The following is a 22,524-nucleotide window of genomic DNA, read 5'->3' as shown; positions in this document are numbered from 1 at the left end:
GCATTCATTTCTCTTTGAAAAGAGAGTTTCCTCTAGCCTTTCTAGTCAGTGAAGTTCATTTTCCTTCCGATGCTAAATCTGTACATCCCAAGGCACGAATGTAAAAGCAGACTTCCTTGTTCCCTAATTATCTTTGGCGGAATTAGTATCATCAAAAGAAAATCCCAGCGAAATCAACTTGCACAAGCAGGAGAGCAGGAACTAGCGTGTCATTGAAAAAGTCACCTGTTGTGGCCCACCCACAGGAGGACAGGGATGCGGGATGGAAGCCAGTACCCTGTGCTGGAGGTGTCGCCAGGGCAGGCCAAGGAGGTAGGTAAGATGACACTAGGTCTCCTAATTGTCCTAGTGCTTGTGTCATCATAAGGAACCCCCAAGGCTGAGGAATGATGTGAGTGGCCTTAACAGTTCATTGAATCTGTGCTCAAAGAACCAACACTCTCATTCTCGGGTTTAAAGACCTTGATGTTCAAAATTAGGACTAAGCTTCTCATGAACATGTGAAAGTTCCACCATGTGATGCTGGCTTGTGAGCAAATTGGAGTTGCCACTTCGCCGAAAGTTGAACACCGTCACTTTGGGGATTCCCTCACTCAGGTCTTTGTGTGGGCTCTGGTAGCAAATTTCCATTTATTTATTTATTTTTTTTTTTACTTTTGTTGGGAGGACTGGAATCCATAAATATAAATGGGAAGACCACTGGCCATTATGGGAGCTGTAATTCAACCCACAGGAGGTTCTGATAAAGTGTACGCTGGATAGAGCCCTGCTCTTATAGCTTACATTTATCTGAAACCCTCCATTGAATTACAACCTGCTAATGTCTATTTTCTCACGCGTTATCTATCTGTAATGATAACAAAATCATGCTAGCCCATTCTGATTTTTCTTTCTTTCTTTTCATTTCTTTTTTTTTTCTTTTTTTTCTTTTCTTTTCTTTTCTTTTCTTTCTTTTTTTTTTTTTTTTTTTTTTTGGTGACACTGAAGCTGAATAGCCCCTCCAGCCAGCCTCTTACATCAAAGTGCTTCTCTCCTATCTATCGTGCCTCTTAAGAACAAAACTGTATTCCACTCTTCGGCACACTCTAATCTTTCCATTTCTATTACAATACTTCATTAATTTGACTACCTCATTGCTTTGTAGCTTTGAAGAAGGGCAGAAGTGGAAAACACTTGAATTCACTGTAACCTCTGGCAGGGAGGGTCTGTTCCTCCAAATATTTCAGCTATTTCCTCCCTGCTGGCTTACTATCGTGTTTGAGTTCCTGTGAGGAGCAGATAGGAATCGTGCCCTTCCACCTTAGGCATCGTAAATATCTTTCCGATAATAGATAATTCACCTGATCTCATGTGTTCCTGTGCACTTAAGAGATTCTCAGTGTGAACAGAAAAATGCATTTTGATTTGAGGCATTCCTAGGTTTTATAGGGGTGCTAAATTATATCCCTATAATGGGAGGGGGACTACTTCTCCCATCACCAAATGCCAGCTTTATCTCTTTCTTTTCCCTTTCTTGCACCTTAAAAGAAACATCCGACAAGCCACTCAGTCCGATAAACTGCAAGATTCCCTTGTATGTCCCATGTTTGTGATATTAAATAAATGCGTGTGGGCAACATGGATTATAAGGGTCTTTGTAAAGTAAAGGAATTTCGTTACTTTAAATCTCTGAAAGGAAATGTGAACCTCTGTACAAAGCAGTCCATTCCATTTTAGTGTGCTCTAAAGATTAAAAATGTGTCCTTATATTAAACCTACCATCTGCCTGGGTCAAATTTCCTGGTCTTAATCTCGCCCTCTAGAGCTAACCTGTCCATTTTATCTCTCTTTTCAGAGAACATTTTCCCCCTAAATGTGACTATAGTTATCAGGCTTATTTTAAGTCTTCTCTGCACAATTCCTACAAGCTTTCCTTCCGTGACATGGATCCCAGAACCCTCCCAACCCCAATAGCCATTCTCACAGTGTGTAGCTGTAAAGAAGCCCTCAACAGTAGAATACATTTAAATAATGTCTGAGGGTAGTTTCCCAGGGTAGCAACCCGAGCTCAAAGCTTGGGGCACACAGTGGATTTGGGAGGCAATCCCAGGAAGCTCAAGTTAAGAAGAGTGGTCTCAGCTCTCTCTAAGGGAGAAAAGCCACAAAGGATGAGTTCATGAGCGGATTCCTGCTGTGGGCAGTGGGGCTCCCTTGCACGGGGGACCCTCTGAGAAACCATGTGAAACGCATCCAAAAGCATTCCACCTGGTATTAGGGTGACTGAGGTGTGCTTCCACTGCCACCACCACCACCCCCTACCCCCCCCCCCCCCGCAGAAGGAGGGCTATAGCATGGGCACCTATGCCCGGCACTACCTCTTTGTGCCTGCAGAATGAGCATAGAGTTGAGGGGGAAGCCCTCAGGCAGTGAAAGGGAGAGAGAGACACAGGCTTTTGAGGTAGACAGCTGTGTGTCTGCTGGAAACCGCCTTTGTGGGCCTCAGGGGAGTTCCAGCAGGCTGAGGGGACATGGGGTAGGACAAGGGGGAGGGCTGCTACCCTGCAAGGCCGGCCGTAGAAGTACATGAATCTGGCCAGGTCTAGAGCAATGGGAAGGTTGACCTGTGGAACTGCAGAGTTTCAAAGCTGCCCATAAGCATTACAACTTTCTAAAAAAATACATACTAATAATAATTTAGGGGTTATACTGACCAAACAAACTGTGTTAGCCAGGTTTCAATGTCACCCAGCTTGTAACCCTTGCAACAACAAGCAATTGGGATGGTGACAAACTTGAATGCACATCCTGCCCCAAAGAGGCAGCCATTCCTCAGCTCTAGCCAGGTGTTACCATTTAAGAATATGGGCTGAATACTGGGAGAGCTTTTGTTTCTCTCCTTGAGACTCCAGAGATGGAGATTTCATGGGAAATATCTTGCTTTTTAAACACTGTAGAAGGTGAATTTGTTTGAGCCCCACGAAGTACATCTGGGGTTCCCCATCTCCCACACAGTCTCTGCTCCAATAGGAGCAGCAACATCAGCACAGGGGCTATGGGAACCCAGGATATCAGAAGTAAATGAAGGTGTTATCTATACATTTCTGGACAAACTGGTTTTGCTCATGCAAGCTTCTTCCATAGAAATCAAGGTCCTTCTGGAGCTGAAAACAGACAAACAAAAGAAACAAACAGACAAAAGAAAATGATTAAGGACATGGAAGGAAAGCAGAAGTTGAGCCTGTCTGTAACCCTATCCTCTATCTCTATTGATCTCCACACCATTTTTGGGTTCGAGGGATGGGGGTGGGGGGCTCCAAATAAGTAAATCGTTTCTCCCCTTGTTACTATAACCTAGGTTAAAGCAGCACTGCTTTGCATCAGGAAAATTTAAGGTAGAGCTTTGATCTCCTCTCTGTTAAAGTAAAGTAATGCATTATCCTGACCTCAAAAAAGTAGTCTTAATTAGGGGCCTTGAATGAAATAATTGACCTTGACATTGCTTCAGCCCAGGGCACAAAGCTGTTACCAAATGACTTATCGAGAAGTACGACATGCTGCAATAAGGTCTATTTATTTTGTAATTCTACATTTTGAACGTGAAGCTCCCAGAATGCTTACACCACCAGGACAAATACTAGCTTTGCTGTGGCCAATAAGGAGAAGACGTTATACGAGAATGAAATCTGCGCGGAGATTGTGCACTGCTAAAGAAAAATCGTCTTTGTTTAAACACTAATATTGTCACTATTCTGTACTTACTTCATTTGCATCTTAACATAATCATTTGATTGTGAAGTGTCTCTTCTGTGTGTTGCAGGGTATCTTTTTAAGCACCGGCACCAAGATTGGAAACAGAAAAGTACACTAAAAGCACGGGATGAAAAGGCAAGTGATTTCATTCTGGGTCCTTACTATGCGGTTGTCCAGTGTGGCCTTGGAGAATTTTTTTAATGATCATCTTTACATTCCTTAAAGCTTTATTATCTTATAAGGTTGATATAATTATCGCCTTACTTCTTAATCTGACCTTGGTTTTTTTGACCTACAAACCAAACTACGATCAATTTTTCTTACCAAGGAAAATTCTGGACAAAATGTAAAGATGACAAAATAATGTCTTTGGATTTCCTAAGACCTTCTTTCTGGTTCCTTTTTGTCTCCCATGACTATTTTCTCCCTCCACATCTCTTCACTCACACTCACAGGACACTGTGTCACACCAGTAAATTCTTACTCTCACCAAATGGGGTCCTCACGCAAAATCTCCAACCAACCATTTAGCCGGTGGTGAGAAAGAACTAACTGGTTGCTGCCCTTTGTTGCATTTGCACTTGTTTCTGGTTGCACAGTTTTACTCTCCTATTTTGGAATTCAAGGAAGAAGTATCCACGTGGGAGAGGTTTTAGGGTGCTAGTAAACAATGATTTCTACTCTCCCTCCGGACTTTGAAAAGGAAATGGGAGTATAACATAGTATAGAAATCTGAGCCTCAATCTTCTGTTGGTTATAGAGACAGACTGTCAGGGCCAGGGAACGATCCCAGATCATCAGTGCACGTAAAACTCCAGACAGCAAACATGTGACTACCTCCTAGGTGAGGTCCTGGGGCACAGAAGTGAATGCAACAGTATCCGCCCACTAGGAATTCATGGGCCAGTCCTGGAGATGCTTGAAGCATAGAGTTGCAGGACAATGCAATGCTTAGACTGGTAGGCCCCCCCGTAGGGCCTGGTGTGATGATGTCTGGCACAAGCCTACAGACCCCATGGAACTTTTCAAACCTTCTCAGACAGTATGTCCAAATAACCCAGTGAAACCAGGCAGCATTTATTTTTCTCTCCTTGTCTGCCTTTCCTTGCACCTCTCAATTTCTTGTCCTTGCGGTTAAGTCACTACCATTGCTCTGGTATCCAACTTCCCCCAGCACCTGGAGCACAGGCTTTATCTCTGGTTTGGACCTGAAGGTGGTTCCCAGGTCTTTCCCCGTATCCCTCAGACACCTGAAGGCATTCTCTGGCTGTTTATTTAGTTCCAGGTTTCTTTTTGGGGTGACATGGTGCCTCTCGCCCCCATGATAAAAATGAAAAAAAAAAAATCCTCTGAGAACCCAGAAGAGAAACTACTTAATAGAAATAGAAGAGTTAATAACATCTTCAGTAGGGATGTACATTTCCTCTGGTCTTAAAGAGCGAGTTGGAGTTGACAGGAAAGGGGAGAAAGGCAGGCTGCGTAAAAGCAGGAAAGCCAGACAAGCTTGGTGCATTTGGAGGAGAATGAAAGGCTCCCTGAAGAAGTCATCTCAGCAGCTCCCTCATCTGTCATTGGCGGCTGTTTCATAGAGGGGAGTCTTGATGCCAAGTCAAAAAGCCCAGGCTTTATCTCCTTAGGCTCCACGGTCTCCACTCCACCATATATACATGGAAATGACAGAAGGAAATTGCCTTGCAAAAGAGAATTTCAGAAAGAACCTTGCTATGGGGGCTAATTTCATATCATCGATTCTAATAGTTATTGGTAGAAATAACTATACAACTATCTTTGCCCCCAGACCTTTCTATTCTACACGCACACGCGCACACATGCGCGTGTGCACGCACACACACACACACACACCCCAAATCCTGCCAGCATTCCAATCCATCGCCTCTCAATTTGCATTTGGCCCTGAGATTTTTCCTTTAACAATAGGTGGGGCCCATCCTTCTGATTCTAACTTCTTCCCACCAGGCGGCAGAGATTTATCTTGACAAACCGTTTGGAATTGCTGGGGGGAATATTAATAAAATTTGAACACGCGTCCTACAGCAGTGAAGAGAATACCTGAGAAGTTTGAAAGCTTTCGTGGGAGATTAGAGGCGGCCGTGAGGAAATGTGCTACCCGGTGGTGAGCTCCCAGCACAGATATTTCACTATCCAGGGATCTCTAATTACTAATACAGTACATGAACAGTATGATATGTCCTTACAATTGCAGACGCCTTTTCAAAGATAATCTTTAATAGTTTATTTGACAACCTGTAAAATTATAGAAAATTATTAGTCTTGGGAATTACAAAAATCCCTGTAGTACAGTCAAACAATAAAATTATAATTACCTGTGGGTAATTGAAATTTAACTGTTTTTTTATTGTATATTACACATCAATAGCAACATAAGTTCAAGAGGTTTTTTTCTTCTTTCCTTTTTTCTTACAGAACCTGAGAAAATGGACAGCACTGTTGGGGGCTTGTGAGTTCCTGTCACAGTACTGAGCTTGAACAATTTCGATTAAAGCCCCATGTTTGAGACTGTCATTAGACCTGCATTAAATTACATATCTGGAGTGTTAAAAAATAAAGAGTACAGTAGCTTTTTCTCAGCTACCTAAGGTAGGTAGTTAAGGCCTTGATTATCTTTAAAGATCTATTTTTTCCCTCCACTGAAAGTCATTGTTTCTTTCATTAAACATAAAACACATTTAAGAACATGAAACTGTGCAGACAGGAATATTAGGATGGCATATTCCAAAGTACCTTTGTTCTGTATTCATTGCTCTGGCTTGACTTCTGCATTGTATAATGTGATTTTATTATTTAGCCCTCATTCAGACAAACTGAACAAAATTGGCATCGCTTGGGACCTCGAATCCCCCGGGCTTTGGATAAAGTGGGTACTTGCCTTCCTCCTCGTCTTCATTCAACTTCCCCTCACAACACACCCTCCCCCCAAAAAAAAAATTTTAAAAAGCCACATAAGTGTTTCAAACTGAAGCAGGGTGCTAGCATTTCTGTTACTCATCACTTCTCTTTTGAACGATGGCCTTTATCACAACCTGTCCGGGCTCCACCCTGCTGGGTTCCTTTGTTTAAAGAAGCCTTTTGGTTCTTTGGTTCCTCCTAGCTGAATAGGAGTTTAACTGAATGGGAAAAAAGTGTTGGACCTGTACAGGGGGATACAAAGCCATAGGGAGAAGGCTTGGTTCCTTTGCAGGATTGTCTCCACCTGTCATTCCTCTGACACTGCCCCCCACTGCCCCCAGGCTCCATCCTCCTGTCTCTGTATCAGGGTCCTACCCTCTTCTGCCTGTAAACATCATCGCTGCTACAAGGCCTGTGGGGAACCATGGGTGCCCAGGGTAGTCCTTTGAAGCTATTATACAGAAGTAGCAGCTTCAGGCCAAGTGGTCTGACCCAGTTCCTTCTCTGTGGTTTGGAGAGTAATGGGAACGTAGATCTGTTTTTATTTCGCCAGACACTGATTTTCACCTCTTTATCTGGATAGAGGGAAACAGGGTCAAAGAATATGGACGGTTCCAGAATGATACTAGAAATTAACCACTAGGCTAGAGCCATCCTTTCTTCTGTAAGCGGTCTGAGAGATCCGGTGGGGGAACTAGAGGCCGCTGGCTTCCGTGGTCACCACTGGGGGATTCATAACACGTGAGACAGAGGAAGGAGGGGGCTACTTCATCCAGGAGTATATTCACTTAGTTACATTAAGTGAACCAAGAGAGAAAGAGAGAGAGAGAGAGAGAACAAAAGACAATGAAGTTCAGAAACAGCAGCCTCAGCTCATTTCTTCTCATATCCTCCTTCATTAATTCATTTATGTTGAATTCACATAGATGATGGCAGACAATGTGCACACACGCACACACACATTCCTCTAACCTTTTAGACAGGATATCATCAAGATTTCCCATTTGATAGCTTAAGTCATAATTTCATCCATCTTAAGAACCAGTATCGGAAAGCAAACATACATGAAACATTTCTTTTGGGAAAAGGGAGTCTTCTCTGAATCAGTTTTGTATAATGACTTAATGAGGGCCCTGAAGACATCAAATCTTATTTTCTACACAAAGGTAGATTGGAAAATATGTATACCATCCTGAGCGTTAAATCCATGCTGCAGAGCAATGAAAAGCTGACATATTACCCTCAAGTAGATGAAAGTTCAAGGTGGATAATGTCCCTCTGCTGACTGGGGTAAAAACTCAGCAGTTTGGAGCCCCAGGAATTCATGACTTTGTAAATGTCAATGCGGTGCAATCTTTTAAAGCAGGAACCAGCTCACATCTGGTGTACTCATTCATCTTCTTTCTTTTCCCGCTGGAGCGGAAGCTCCATGAGGAGTGGCACTTTGTCACTCTCATCACTGTCATTGTCACAACCATCCACTGCTCTCACACTTGAAATAAAATCCAGCCCCACATGTGTGGCCCCTGCCTGCCTCTCCACAATTCCCCTCACCTCCCTCTAGCCACCAAGCCCCTTGCTATTCATGAAAGCCACCAGCTTCTCCCACTTTGCTTTTTAAAATGGTCATTCTTTTCACCCCCTCAGACAGACAGGTCTTCCTGACTGCGGTTCTAAAATTTGCATCCCTCCAAACCTGGTATTTGTTTCCCCTTAGTCTGCTTTGTTTTTCTTCATAGTATATATATCACCGTCTATAAGGAGTTTTTAGCAGTGACAATAACTCAGTAATATTCACTGAATGGGTAGAGTTTTGGCAAGTGAAGAACATCCCAGGATGGGACATGAGTATAGACCTCAAAGTGACCCCCCAAGTTACACACCAGGGTTCTTAGGGCCATTAACAGAAACAGAGATAGCAGGAGGGGTTTGTATAGAAGGAAATAGCTAATCACCATTGAATTGTCTTGATTTGTATACAGAAATTTGTCATGTCTTATTTGTAAAATGGAACTAAGTGATCTATGCAGAGTTAAAGACTGCGTTGGGTCCAACAGTTCAGTATTACGTTGGGGAGATAAATGTAGAAACTATCAAATCCATAATAAGGTAAAACCTGGTTTCCACCAATTTAATCTCTATTAAAAGCCTCATAAACCACATTTTGGTAAAAGGGACTAATATCTATCTCACAGTTATGCCCAGCTTCTAACTCAATTGGCATATGTTTCTTCATATTCCTCTTTAAAGAGTCAATGGTTTATGAAATTATCCAAATACCTGAATCCTTCCCTAACCAGAAAAAGTCACTAAATGCAAAAGAATTTAAATTGCACACAGTCCTTAATCCCCTCAGGCTTTCCCCCTCCTCCAAGTGCAAGCTTTAGTTTCAAGAAAAGAAATACATGTATGTAAAGCCCAGTAAATTTTGGGTAGGTGGCTCTATGGTTTTAACTCAATGCCTTGATTTTAACCCAAGCTGTTGAAAGGTGCAGCTTAAAAATACCCAACTGCTATTTTTCCCACCCCGTCCCATGACTTAATCAATTCCTCTTTCTACTTCAGGAGGACTGAAGGTGGAAGTGTTTTCCTCAGCAGAACCCCCATTTGTGGAGTCTTGTGAGAGGAAAGCCCTATGGAGTCCTGGGAGGGATGGGGGGGGGGTACCTCTAAGACAATACTCTAAATGAGCATTTGTTTCCTGAAAACACTTCAGAATGCTGAATATGCTCAAGATGCAGGCCTTGCAGCTATATGGTGGTCTGGATCTTTCAGTGTAGACAGTGTTTTTTGCTCAATTCAGCTTCGACCAAATCTTATCTTCTGGAAGTTTTGAAAGATGTGAAAAGCATGACAAAGTTCCAACCTCAGGCTTTCTAGAAGAGTCTCACCTCTTGCTGTCAACTTTAAAATGGCTGTCTTCTTCCAAAGACATCAAGCCATTTGGAAACCTCTGCAAGGGCTTTGCAAAATGTATCATGTAGAGGTCAATGTCGCTCCCTCAGTATCCACATCCTGTGGGTAGCAAATTCGTATAGATTCAAGGTTATAAAGGGAATGGATTTCTCCCTTCTGAAGGGGACCTCACACTGTTTCATTAACTTTTTAAGCCTTTCTGACTAAAACCAGAGGCCTGGTTGACAGTCTTTTCACATCCCTTCCAACTCTGGGAGTCCAGGTTTTTGCTCAGGCCCAGATAATTCTCGTAGTGAAAAAGTGAAACTTCTGTTCTAGCTAATTCAGTCTTCGGCACATTTGCTACTGTTTTTTAGAAGCCAGAGGCGATTTACAAGGGAACTTGCAAAGCCATTTTGCCTGAACAAATTCTCCATCTGGTGATTCACTGAACATTATCTCTTATTTCTTAAAGGAAGAAACAAGGAATGGACTTAGAAGGCCTCATGTTGATATTTACCTGCCAAGACATCTTAACTCTGCTGACTCTCCAGAGAGACCCATTTGTACATTTACATTTAAAAACAGGCCTTCAGTATAATTTCCCACTATTCCTTTCCTTCATCTTAGGTGAGTGAAGCTGCAAGTTGAGGCCCTGTCCGCATATAAATACTGGAATAGCTGAAATCCAGGGAGATTTAAAAAAAAAAAAAAGAAAAGAAAAAAAAGACCATATTTTTTATTTCGTGAGACCCACAAACGAGTTTGAGTATTTTTTTCATCAGTTGTTTGGTGATGCCTAAGAATATTGCTGCTGCCGAGGCACCTCACCTTGCCTCCTGTGAAGAAAGGGAGTGAGATGCTGAGATTCTTGTTATGCGAAGGGGAAAAAACAGGGTCTGCTCCAATGGAGGAGTGATCTCATCCAGGCTCTGCTCTTTCTTCTGGGATGCTCTCAATTCCCCAAACCACCTCCCCTCACCCTCCCCTCACAACTCCGGTCTTTTGCCTTCTCTTCCTCCTGGTTGCTGGGACACCCTTAATGATCTATTGGTATCCCTGCAGACTTTACTATGACCCTCTTGATCTCTGTGTCTCCTGACTTCCTGAAGCCAGGTGTGCCTTTCCATGTGAGGACCCGATTTTTCTCATCAATTGCATCCCTTCTGCTTCTTCACTTTCCACCTCTAGAGATAATACCTCCCCTATCAAGTTGGTTTGTTTCCTAGCCAGCTTGTGCCTAGGAAAAGAGACTGCCCTTGGCTCCTTCCTCTCTTCCCCAGTGCTGCTTCCCAAAGGCCACATACTGCTTCTCATTCAGCTGATTTTTTTGTGTGTTTCTGTGACCCTTGTTGCTATTTGACTTTGGATCTTGCCTTCTTTTTATAGTCCTCTGCTGTTCACACGGGAGGACAGAATCTGGGCCAGATATATGTAGAAAGAGGGCTAGGAAAAACGAGAAGAGGAACTGACTCGGCCAGGAAAGGGTAAGAGGTTCACAGGACACTGGGAAATGGAAATATTGCAAATAATCTTACATAAAGGAACAAACCAAGACATGCACTCATTTGCTAGTAAATGTGCACATTCATTCATCAGCTCAACACCTGTCTGTAACAAATCCTGTTGTCTCTTTTACAAAATTGCTCAAGATTATTTCTTCTCTCTGTGCAGGATTTTAGACTTACAACCATCCTCCAACACAAATGTGAAATGGCCATTTTCTAAGCCAGAGATGCTTGTCTCTCTTTTACTCATGTTGGGCAAAACACAAGGCCCTGATCTATGGCACAGCCTGGTGAATTTGAAGCTTTTGCCTAGGCTCTCATATAGCATTCACCCAGTCATTTATTCATTCAATCAATCAACCATTTAGCTGATATTTATCAAGCAAGAACCTAGTACATGCCAGTTATTGTCCTTGTACTCTGGAAGTGGCAGTGAATAAAACAAAGTCTCTGGTCTCATGCAAGTTACTTTTTAGAGGTGTAGGTTGGAGGGAGACATACATATTCCTTCAGGTGTTGGTGAATCCTGAGGAAAAATCAGGTGGCTAAAAGAATAGAAAATCATGAGGAGAGAAGATGCATCATTAAGTAAGGTGGCAGGAAAAGGCTCCACCAATATAATAAGTTGTAACTTGAATGACTAAAATGTGGGAGTAAGCCATATGGATTTCTAGAAGAGAGCCTTAGATAATGGGAGCAGGAAATCAATAATCTTCAAGCAGAAGAGTGTGTGGTGTATTCAGAAAATAGCAAAAGGTGGAGTTATCTAGTGGGTCCATCTCTTAGGAGCACCTATAGACCTTGCATTTTTTTCAAAAAATAATATCTACTTCATTATGATCACCTGTTTAGGGCTTATCTTTTCCCTCTAGCTGCACACAATACGAAGCAGGAAATCAACTGCTTGGATTACCCCCACGTCTCCGTGCTTGCTCAGTATCTGGTACATCCGAGGTGTACCATAAATAGTAATCAAATGAATGAGTGGATGTCTGAATAAATTGCCCTATAAAATGAGATAATGCACATAAATCTTTTAGCTCAGTACCAGGCATATACTACACATTTAATGTATTTCAGGAACAATATGTTGCTGCTGATGCGGGTGATGATGATACAACCCAGCAGAAGATGAACTTCTTCCTGAAGATGGAGAGACTACTCCTGGTCTACGGTAGGCCTATGCAGCAAGAAGGTCTCTTTAGCTAATTTTTGCAGAAATACATCCACTGGGTGTGTGCCCTGTGTAACTCCAATGATAGCTGTGGCAGCGGCAAATTCATCTACAATGACATACAGATATAACAACGTCCAAATATACAGTCAATAACAAAAAGGCAGAACTATTCAGCTCTTAGTTTGCTATGGCCTGCCAAATAAGGAGGAAGGTATTCAGAGAGAAAACAGCTAAATGATGTAAAATGAAGATTGTCATCCAAGTGAGGGATTCGTGAAAAAGAACATATCTGCGTGAAGTAAGTTCCGCATTACCGGCCCACATACAGAATTAGCAGATGTTGTTCCAAAGATCCAACCCTCACAACTTTTGAAGCATCACATGCAACAGAGAAAGTCTCGATTTGAAGTAAGGGAGGATTATGGATCTCAGAAACCAAGGGAACGTGGCATTGTGGTAGAGCCTGAAACATTCTGGGGTTGACGGAAAACAAATCAACTAGTGATGATCCAACTGTGGCTGTGTGGGATATTAGAGCTGGTAAGTGTTGTAGAGGTTATTTCACAAAGCACCTTGCTCTTTTATTTCACAGATAAGGGAAACCCTGTTTTTCGCTGGAACATCTCTCCTAAACTTTTGTCATCAGTGGCGGAGCTGAGAGTAGAACCTAGACCTTCTGTCACAGAAGTTGGTGTTTCTTCAATTACTCTCCATAACTGGTCCCCTGCTCACTCTCTTGCCCTTCTACAATCTATTCTCTACCTAGTACCAAAGTGATCTTTTAAACCTGAACTCAGATCATTTTACTGCGCCTCATAAACTCTCTAATGGTTTGTCCTCACAATTAAAATTCAAATTCCTTATAATGGCGTATGGCACTTCTCTAGCATACAGTGTTGCCTGGCACACAGTAGGTGTTAGTGAATGAATGAACTTCTTTTTTCTCCAAATAATATTATAAAGTTGGCCAATCATCTGCAGAAACAACTTGATTTAAATAAAATAGCCAGTAGTATTTCCTCTGAAATTAACGTACATGATGAAATTTAAGCTGAGTAAAAGTGGGTCAGCTGAATTCAACAATCAGCCCAAATAATTTATTTCAGTCTCGATTTGCCAGTGGACAACCACTCATTCCCTCTCTGGCCCAGTCTCATTAGGCCTGTTTACCAGTGATTTTGATGACAATATGGAAAGGAAATTTATGAAATCTGAAAGGCACAAAGTTGGAAAGGATCAGAAATACAACAATCAACATTCAAAAATGTTCTGACAGGCTGGAATTCTGAGCAAATTCCAATAAGATGAAATTTAATAGCAATAAATGCAATGTCCTGTATAAAGGTTCAAATATTAATTGTATAAGTACAGGATGGAGAAACTTGGCTTGGCAGAAATTCATGTGAAAAAGATCTGGAGGATTTAGCTGACCACAACTTTAATAAGACCCATCAGTCTGAGGCAGATGCCTTTAAAAAGTCCAATTCAGAGGTTGCATTAGTAGAAGCCCTTTGTCTAAATTACAACCAGTAATCGTTTTCCTACACTCTGTAGCTCAGACCACATCCGGCATATTTTGTTCAGTTCTGGGTGCCATATTTTAATGGGGACACTTAATCCAGGGGAAGAAAACCAAGATGAAGAAAGTCTGAAAACCAAGTCATGGTTGAAAGAATCAAAATCCAAAGTCATGCCAGTATTTTAAGTTCTACAGGATATTGGAAGAGCTTCATTTTTGCTGTTCTAGAAATCAGCGATATGAAACAATGGCATTCAGTGGTTAGTAAAAGTACTGTTGCTGACAGAAAATTTTTGAATCAGTGACTAAGCGAGGTCAAGGAGGAAGGACACTTCCGTTAAACATAGAGGAAAATTATATGTACCTGGAGTTTTACAATATAATTGCCACCTGCAAGTTGGAATACATAAACTGTTTGCTGCTGGAGACTTCCAAGGCAGTACAGGAGCTAACTATACCTCAGAAGATAAGAACACTGAGAAAATACATCAGCTCTGCATCTAGGACCTCCAAACTGAGCAGTGTTCCTTCCCTACCTCGGTAACTGTCCAGAGTGGTCATCTCCAGAGTCTCTTTCAATTCCACAGTCCATAATTCTCTGTGTATGGAACTGGCTGCCTTAAAACTGAAATCATTTCCCAAGAAACTTGACTTATTGTCTTCAAATAAAAAGTCAGATGCTACTCTGGAGCCTGCAGAAAAGAAAAAGAAAACTTTGTCTCTTTTGGCAATGATATCTAAAACTTAGCAACCCAAATAAAGAAACAGTTCCTAACCAGCTATCCCTGCCAGGGCTCAGCACAGAAGACACAGAGAAATGCCCATCTCCCAGTCTTTCCTGAAAGAGGCCTATCTGCATAGTTTAAAAGCTGCTGCCTGAGGGTCAGGCTTCTAATTTTGCAGGCATCTAGGGGCCAATTGCTTTTCTCCCCAGAGACCAGGGCAGCCTGTGGACACCCAACCCTGACCTCTCTCCCTAGCCTGTTCTGTTATTATGTTTGTCCCTTTAGAACTATAAAACTGTTTTTATTGCCATGGCTTCAAAGTCCTAATATCCAAGCGTCAAGTCCCCAGTTTTGACTTTTTTTCAAAGATATTCATTTTTACATTTAAGTTTATAATATTTATCAAGTTTCTTTTTAAAAATCCAGCTGATACCTTGATAAGGATTGTTTTGAAATTATAGGATAATTTGACCAGAATTAATAACTTTACAAAGTTAGACCATTTCACCTATGAGGATGGGCTAAACTTAAATCGGTTCTTGTATTTTTAAAATTCTTTCCAAAGAGTTTTCATGTGTTTTTTAACAATTTAATATCCAGATAATTAATAGGTTTGGTTGTTTGGTGGGGATTTTTTTCCATTGTCAATGGAATCTTAGTTTTTCTCAAATTGTCTCCAGTTCATTTTTATATAGTCAAAGAACACTATTAGTTTTGGAGGAAATTATCTTCTGTTGGGCAATCTGGTTTGATTTTCTCTTTAGTTTTAATAACTTGCCTTATTTTGTTTAATATTCTAGGAAGAATAATGAAGTTTTGACTTTTCTCCTAGTCTTACACCTCATAGTTCTTTTATTGCCTATGCAGTTGCTAATGGCCCACAGTACTACATTACACAATAGATAACAGAATACTTTTATTTTTCCAAACCTTAAAGTGAATCCACTTAAATCTTTTCCTTTGAATATGTGTTGCCTGTTGATTTTTGTTATTTAAAATCCTGCAATAGCTCTCCTTCTAGAGGTATAATTGAATTATAGATAATATTGAACTACCTTTGAATTCTCTTAATAAACCATTAATCATTTTATTTTTAATCCACTATTAGGAAAAGTTAGTAATTTATTAGTATTAAATTTATTGGTGTTTAGTATTTTGTAATGTATTACAATTCAAGTGGAGTATATTTTTTGTAATGATCTTATTTGATTGTTTAAATTCAGACTCTTCTAATTCTATGAGTGAGTTGTTTTGACTTCTCTTTTTTTCCTGTCCTCTGAAACAGCATTTAAACAAGGAAAATAATGTATTTCTTGAAAGCTGTTCTGTAGAACAACTAAATGTGGTTACTCCAAAATTATATATATATATCTGCTCAATAAAACATACCACAGAGTGAAATCATAGTTTAAAGATACAGAAGATACTGTAAAATGAAACAAATATTTTGACTATATAAAGAACTTATGGAAATTAATGATTCAAAAGAAAGAGGTCACCCAATTGTGAAAAATGGAATGAATATGAACACAAGTTTCAGAACGATAAAAGTGAGTGGTAGCAACTAAAGGATAAGATGTTCGAATTCATTAATAATTAGATAATTGAAAGCCAAAATAAGAAAGAGATATCTCTTAATGCCCAGGAGATTTACAAAAATTAGACCTGGGGATCCCTGGGTGGCGCAGCGGTTTAGCGCCTGCCTTTGGCTCAGGGCGCGATCCTGGAGACCCGGGATCAAATCCCACGTCGGGCTCCCGGTGCATGGAGCCTGCTTCTCCTTCTGCCTGTGTCTCTGCCTCTCTCTGTGTGTGACTATCATAAATAAATAAAAATTAAAAAAAAATTAGACCTGTATAATGGCAAATATTAGTAGAGTTAGAGATAAGACTTCTTGTACTCTAGATGATGGTGATGTTGTTGTGATTTCCTGGGCAGACATCCAGCAGTATCTGTCACAGAGTATTCACATGCCTATGATCCAGCAATACAATACAGTGAAATTCCATAATGGACATGTTCTGTGGTGTTTACTCTAGATTTACGTGGGGTAGTGTAAAATGGAACACAAGTTATATATAAAGGAGGTAAATATGCAAGATGTAAAAGATTCCCACTGTGGAATTTTATGTAGCAATTAGAAATAACCAAATGGACAGATTCACACACACAGGAACGTAGATGGATCTCTAAAGCACAGAGATGAAAGGAAACTCTAAGCACAATGTCACATATGTAATCAAAAACATACATACACACAAGATACCATATATACTTCCAATGTTAAATTCAATCTCAAGCATATATGTTAATTATTTTGAAGTGGTTGTTATGAGAATAAGGAAAATGGGAATGGCAAATGAGAATAAAAATGCGTATATACTTCACCTATATTCTTACACACACACACACACACACACACACACACACACAGTCATAAAACAAGAAAGAGCCTGGCATCAACCTGTAAGAAAGTGCCACGACCTGAGAAATATGATTAATCAACCATCTGTACCTGCAATAAAACAAAATAAAAACAACAAAAGTGTTTCTCAGAACCCAAGAGACTTCAGGAAACAGGAAATGGAAAATTGTCAGAAATTCAGAAAAAGACTGTCCCTTCCCACATGTCTCTTTGTGCATTAGCCTTGTACTTCTCTCACAGTAGACTCGGTTTTTCTTTTCCTACACATGGCAAGAATTCCATTTTGTATATCTTCCACATACTTCTATCACCTCTGTTCAAAAGACCAGCCTAGGGACTCTTGTGTGACTCAGTGATTGAGTGTCTGCCTTTGTCTCAGGTCCTGCTCCCGGGGTCCCGGGATCGAGTCCCACGTCGGGCTCCCTGCATGGAGCCTGCTTCTCCCACTGCCTATGTCTCTGCCTCTCTCTCTGTATCTCTCATGAATAAATAGAAATAAAATCCTAAAAACAAAACAAAACAAAAGACCAGCCTAGATTGACTTTGAGGAAAAAAATGGAATTCACAAGTAAGATCGATGAATATGGTAGATAAGACATTTTTGTTATTATAAAGATTTAAAACTGTATCTAATGTAAAAATTGCATCTAATGTATTTATGAGAAATAAATTGACAGTTTCCAAAGATGAATTCCAGTTATTAATTTATTCCATTATATCCTTAAGCTCCTGAAAGAAAACTTTTGAAATTCATTATTTCTTTAGTGGTTAAAAAAAATTTATTTTAAAGATTTTGTTCACTTATTCATGAGAGACACACAGAGAGAGGCAGAGACATAGTCAGCAGCAGGAGCAGGCTCCCTGTAGGGAGCCCGATGTGGGACTAGGTCCCAGGGCCCCAGGGTCACGACCTGAGCCAAAGGCAGACCTCAACCAACTAAGCCACCCAGGCATTCCTAGTTGTAAAAGTTTTGTATTTCATTTCTTCTTTCCTTCCTACATTACTTTCTCCCTTTCATCTTTTATTCTTTTCTTCCCTTTCATCATTCACTCTCTCTTTTCTTTCACCTTCCCTTCCTCCTTTTTCACTTCCTTTTCCTCCTCTATCTCTGTCTCTGTCTCTGTTGTCTATCTGTATATCTCTATCTCTGACTTTATGTTTATCTCTCTTCTTTTCTTTCTCACTCTCTCCTTTGTCCACAGTTTCAACACCAAAAAGTTCAAAAAAAGTGATGCCTGATTGGATCACATAGTCTACTAATTGACTTTTAGGGAAAGGGAGTTTTCAAAATGATTTTTCTTTAGTAACATGACACAGTATTTTCACTGTTGTCATGAAGCTTTTGTGTAGGCTTCCTGTGAATGCAGTGCCACCACGTTTGATAGATTTGGTTGTCTTCTGAAAGTTTACAACATATCCTGAAATCTAAAAATCCACATCTCAGCTGACCAAAGACTAATCAAATATTTCTCAACCAGTGTCTCTTCCTCTCCTGATTTGAAATAAAAGTTTTGAGCTGCGCATTATATTCAAGTAGAAGTATGGGCAGCAATGTTGCCACAATGCTTACCATTTCACTGCCCTCCTCAATGATGAAATGAGCCGAGATACTAGCTTTGGAAACATGATGCTTCCTGGCTATTTGTTGCATCCATCTCACTTCATTGAGTACTCCAAGCGAGGAAGTCTTGTGGAGTGTGAAATAATAGAGACATATGATGAGCACTTTAAAATTCAGAAAACCATTCAAAAACACCCACCATGTAATTAAGCTGTTTATTTTTATTTTCAGTCTATTAGAATTGGTTGAATATTTTCACTTTAGCACCAGCATGCCACTGAGACCACAGGGTAGGGTGAGAGGGTGTTTACAGCCACCAGCATAGTATCTGAAAAGGATTTACTTCTCCCTTCCCACACCACATTCATGAAATTAAGTAAAGGATTATTTACATGTTTGTTTTCACAAAGATAGTGAATTGTTCACTGGCTACTGCCTCTGCCTTCATTCTCTTAGTGAGTATTAAAAAAGTTAAGTTTTGTTTCCTGTAAATGGTGTTATTAAATCACAGAAAAAGCCAATTTCCAAGAGCTTGTTGGGTAGTTGTAAAGATTGCTGTAGGGTTCTCTCCATGAGCTCCAGAAAAGATGTGGGGAGAGGTTTCACAGCCAGTTGCTTTTCCTCTCCTAAAATATATGCCATTGTTTTTAAAACTAAATTTCTTTAGTTATGTATGTATTTGCTCGAATGGAGGCTCTGTCACGTTGAAAATCCTTCCAAATGTCTTCTTCATCTATAGCTTCAAGGTATAGCTTCTTGTCTTTATGTCAAAAGTATGAAATTCGGAGTTCTTTTTTTAGACATTCAAACTAAACTGCTTCCTGGTAAAAAGGTTCTCAGAATCAACTCCACCAGAAGTCACGCTTAAAGAATTCTCCTTTAACTTTCATAAAGTATGGTTCTGATATTAATGGCACCCACCGTGCTTGTCTAACCTGCTAATCTTTCCTGCCCCCCTGGGGTAAGCCCTCTGATCCCAGCAAACAGATAATCCCCTTTCAGGATATGTTCATTCTTGCTTCTTATACAGTTTCCTGTCTTCCTGATTTTTATCTTCACATAAAACAAACAAACAAACAAACACCCAACCCCACCAACCCATCAACCTTCTTTGATTATTCCTGCCAAACAGCCCTTTCTCATCACTGCATTACTCCAGTACACAGGGTCATAAAATATGCCATTTATATAATTCCTTGCCTTGTTCTCTGGTTATTTTGAACACACTGTATGCTAATAAGGGCAGGGAATCTGTTGACTATTGCTTGATTTTTTTTTTTAAGCTTGTCTACTGCATAAGGAAAAGCTAGACAAGCAGAGGACAACTTACCAAATACTTTTTAACTCAGTAAGTGGCTACCTGGTGTAGTCATTGCCTTAATTGGTAGAATATTTACCTGTAATTAACTTTTATTTCTCAGAAATTTAAATATCCAGGTTATAAAGCAGAGACTGATCAGCTTATATCAAATGTGTCTCTGTGGATAGCCCCTCTCTTCCTTTTCTTCCCATGTAAAGTCTGGTATAATTTAAGAAATAATAGTATTTTTATTGTGTGATATTTCAAACAGAGAAACTAGAATAGAAAAATAAATATTGAGGTTTAATTATGCAGCTTACAAATAAAAATATTAAACACTACATGCCAAGCATTCATCTGAATTTTTACACATATTGACTCATTAAATTCTCAGAACACCCCTATTATGTGGTACTATTATTATCATCCTGATTTTCTGAGTGAGCATGGAGTTAAGTACTTTGCATAAAGTCACACAGATTGTAGGTAGCAGAGGACGAATTTGAAACAAAGCATTCTGGTTCAGAACCTGTGCACATAATTCTCATCCTACACTACGTTTTTGCTTTGCCTTTCCATTAAATCCTAACATTATGACACATTTGCTTTAGACTTTTAAAAATAGCATTCCCTCTGTAAACACCTTTCCAGTTCCATTCCATAGACTTTCTCAATGAGATGATGATTATTATTAATTCAATGTTTATCAGTCCCATGTGTTTTTGCCCTTTTACTTGTGCACTTATATTAACTTTTGTGTGTGTATTTGTGGACTAATACTTTTGAAAGATTTAAAATTTTATTTAAATATGTATCATTTGGCAATTGCCTTAATTTTACTCAACATGTTTTTTTAAGATCTATTTCTATTGTCGTATATGTCCTTGGCTTCTCATTTTAACTGATGTCTACTGTCCCATGGTAAATATATCATGAATTTCCTGCTCATGGACATTTGTGTTGTTTCTAGGTTTTTGCAATTAGAAACAGTGCTACAATGAACATCTTATATGTGTCTTCTTCAGTTCATATGCTTGACTTATTTTAGGGAGTATAACTAGGAGTCAAATTACCAGGACATAGATTATGACATTTGATTAAATGGCTTTCCAAATCGGTTATACCAGCTTATAGACCCACTAGTCTGAATGTGGAGGTTCTGTTTCTCCACTTCAATGCCAACATTGGTGCTCTTAGACTTTGTATTTTTGTTAATTTTGTGAGTAGGAAATAGTCTCATTATTTAATACTTATATTTCATGAGTACCCGTTGAGGCTGAAATTCTTTTCATTTGACTCATATTCACTGTTCCTCTTCTGTAAAATGGCACTTAAATTCTCTGCTCATTTGTCGTTTTTATTAATTTGCAGAAGTTATTTATAGATTATTAATACTATACTTTTATTTCTGTTAAATTTTTAAAATAACTTCTATTCAGTTTAATTTCTTTTAACTTTGGTTTCTTTTATAATACAGATATTTAAATATTATATGTGGTCAAATTTATCAATTGTTTTTATTATGGTACTTATAATTTGATGGATTTTATTTAGTATAGTCACAAAGATATCCAGCCATATTTCAGAATATTCCTATCACCTTAAAAAGAAACCCTATACCATTTATCTGTCATCTCACTATGCCTTACCCCCCACTCCCATCACTAAGAAACTACAAATAGACTTTTCATCTCTATAGATTTCCCTGTCCAGAACTTTCAGATTAATTGACTGATATATGGTTTTTGTATGCTTGGCTTCTTTTGCTCAGCATAAATGTTTTCAAGATTCATCTGTGTTATAGCACATTTTATTATTCCAATCCTTTTTTGTTGAATAATTTTAATTTTCATCATATGGACATACTAAATTTTGTTCATTTATCCATTGATGGACATTTGGGATGTTTACACATTTTGGCCATTACAAATAATACTGCTATAAACGTTCATGTATAAGTTTCTACATGGAAATGTTTTTATTTGTTTGTTACATATGTAGGAATGGAATTTCTGGGTCATTTAGAATCTCTATTTGATGGTCTTAGAAATAATGAGACTGTCTTCCAAAGTGGCAACATCATTTTATTTTCCATTAGTATATGAGGGTTCTGATTTCTCCACATCCATACCAGTTCTTGTTGAAGGTATAGCTTAGAAATAGAGCATTTGACTATATACCAGTTATTATTTTAATTCTAGCTTTCTAGATACATTTCCCTGAAGATAATGTTGAATATCCTTTCATGTGCTTTGTGACCATTTTTAAATCTTCCTTGGAGAAATATCTATTCAGACCCTTTGCCCATTTTTAAAACCTTTAGTTGTCTATTTACTATTGAATTGTAAGAGTTCTTTATAAATTCTGGATACAAATCCCTTATCTGATACATGCTTTGAAAATATTCTTTCTCACTCTTTGGAGTGTCACTGTTTTGATGGTGTCTTTTGCATGAAAATGTTTTATTTTGATAAAGTCCAATTTATCTATATTTTTCTTTTACTACTTGTGTGTTTGGTATCATATCTAAGAATTCATTGCCAAATCCAATGTCATGAAGATTTACAAATCCCTGTTTTCTTCTAAAAGTATTATAGCTTTAACTCTTATATTTAGGTCTTTGATCCACGTTGACTTAATTTTTGTAGATAGTGTGAGTAAAGGGTTTGACTTTATCGTTTTGCATGTGGTTACCCAGCACCATTTTTGTATTATGGCATATAATTCTCTATATATGTTGCTGGATTTGGTTTGCT

General features: G+C 39.3%; 2 long non-coding RNA genes across 21 annotated transcripts in view; one reads left to right on the top strand and one right to left on the bottom strand.

Annotated features, from left to right (window-relative positions):
• Positions 1 to 22,524, top strand: part of LOC144324204 (uncharacterized) — a 285,014-nt gene that overhangs the window by 117,961 nt on the left and 144,529 nt on the right. For 14 of the 17 annotated variants that reach the window (XR_013389726.1, XR_013389723.1, XR_013389710.1 and 11 more), the window contains 7 exons: positions 3,797 to 3,864; positions 5,707 to 5,863; positions 6,175 to 6,348; positions 10,028 to 10,182; positions 10,942 to 11,039; positions 12,141 to 12,234; positions 12,830 to 12,924. This is a non-coding gene — a long non-coding RNA (uncharacterized LOC144324204). The remainder of the gene's footprint in view (positions 1 to 3,796; positions 3,865 to 5,706; positions 5,864 to 6,174; positions 6,349 to 10,027; positions 10,183 to 10,941; positions 11,040 to 12,140; positions 12,235 to 12,829; positions 12,925 to 22,524) is intronic. The other 3 variants (XR_013389727.1, XR_013389724.1, XR_013389717.1) reach the window with 3 other exon arrangements.
• Positions 2,859 to 22,524, bottom strand: part of LOC144324201 (uncharacterized) — a 31,875-nt gene continuing 12,209 nt past the window's right edge. The window contains exons 2-6 of one of the 4 annotated variants that reach the window (XR_013389696.1): positions 18,478 to 18,594; positions 14,293 to 14,448; positions 9,549 to 9,672; positions 5,800 to 5,994; positions 2,859 to 3,140 (exon numbers count right to left, since the gene is read on the bottom strand). This is a non-coding gene — a long non-coding RNA (uncharacterized LOC144324201). Of the gene's footprint in view, positions 3,141 to 5,070; positions 5,421 to 5,799; positions 5,995 to 9,548; positions 9,673 to 14,292; positions 14,449 to 18,477; positions 18,595 to 22,524 lie in introns of those variants that run through there. The other 3 variants (XR_013389697.1, XR_013389694.1, XR_013389695.1) reach the window with 3 other exon arrangements.

The sequence above is a fragment of the Canis aureus genome, chromosome 11 (genome assembly GCF_053574225.1).
Source record: "Canis aureus isolate CA01 chromosome 11, VMU_Caureus_v.1.0, whole genome shotgun sequence".
Classification (NCBI taxonomy): domain Eukaryota; kingdom Metazoa; phylum Chordata; class Mammalia; order Carnivora; family Canidae; genus Canis; species Canis aureus.
The sequence above is the reverse complement of the archived record's forward strand: the minus strand, read 5'-3'. Positions and strand labels throughout refer to the sequence as shown.